The sequence below is a fragment of the Acyrthosiphon pisum genome, chromosome X (assembly GCF_005508785.2).
Source record: "Acyrthosiphon pisum isolate AL4f chromosome X, pea_aphid_22Mar2018_4r6ur, whole genome shotgun sequence".
Classification (NCBI taxonomy): Eukaryota; Metazoa; Arthropoda; class Insecta; order Hemiptera; family Aphididae; genus Acyrthosiphon; species Acyrthosiphon pisum.
The window spans coordinates 111,202,027-111,202,782 of record NC_042493.1 but is presented as its reverse complement, the minus strand read 5'-3'; positions in this window follow the sequence as shown (position 1 = coordinate 111,202,782).

Genomic DNA, 756 nt, shown 5'->3' with positions numbered 1-756 from the left:
ATTTATGTTTGGATAAAATATAATATCAACAAAACTGTAATAATGTGTGTACACTTAAATATTTACGCATAATCGCAGAGAGTTGTACCTACGATTCAATATTATAATATAATATTATAAAATGTGTTCGTTATCCTTAGGGTCTCTTCTCTCATACATACATAACTTAGTAACGTCTAATCGTCGAAAGGGATTGACAGCCTATCTGTAGTTATTAAGAAACAAATACCTATATGCGGTTTCAATTTTAAGCTCGGGTCTATACCAAATATATAGTAGGTACCTACTATATAAGTAGGTAAACCCAAAAAAATTGGTTTCCGTTTGAAAATAAATTAGATACACCAATACATATTTAATAAAATATTGGGTCCCGATAAAGATCACTCATCATCATCATATAAATGTTATCATTTTACAGTTAGTAAAAAATGTATGTTGTAATAGGTAATGTAATGTGTACCACATTAAATTTTTTATTATAAATTATTTTAATTGACTTCAATTTACTTGATATTTTAGGGTTGGAATATCATTATATACATATTTTTAGATTCTGAGTGGAACGATGAATGTATTGATTTTACAATGATGTGTGTTTTTATTTTTAGATTCTGAGTGGAATGATGAATGTATTGATTTTACAATGATATCATATGTGTGTTTTTTTATTTTTTTTGTGTCTGTGTACACGATAAGTAGTCGAAATAATGCTACGAAGTGTATAAATTTAATACAAAGCTCCTGATATATTGT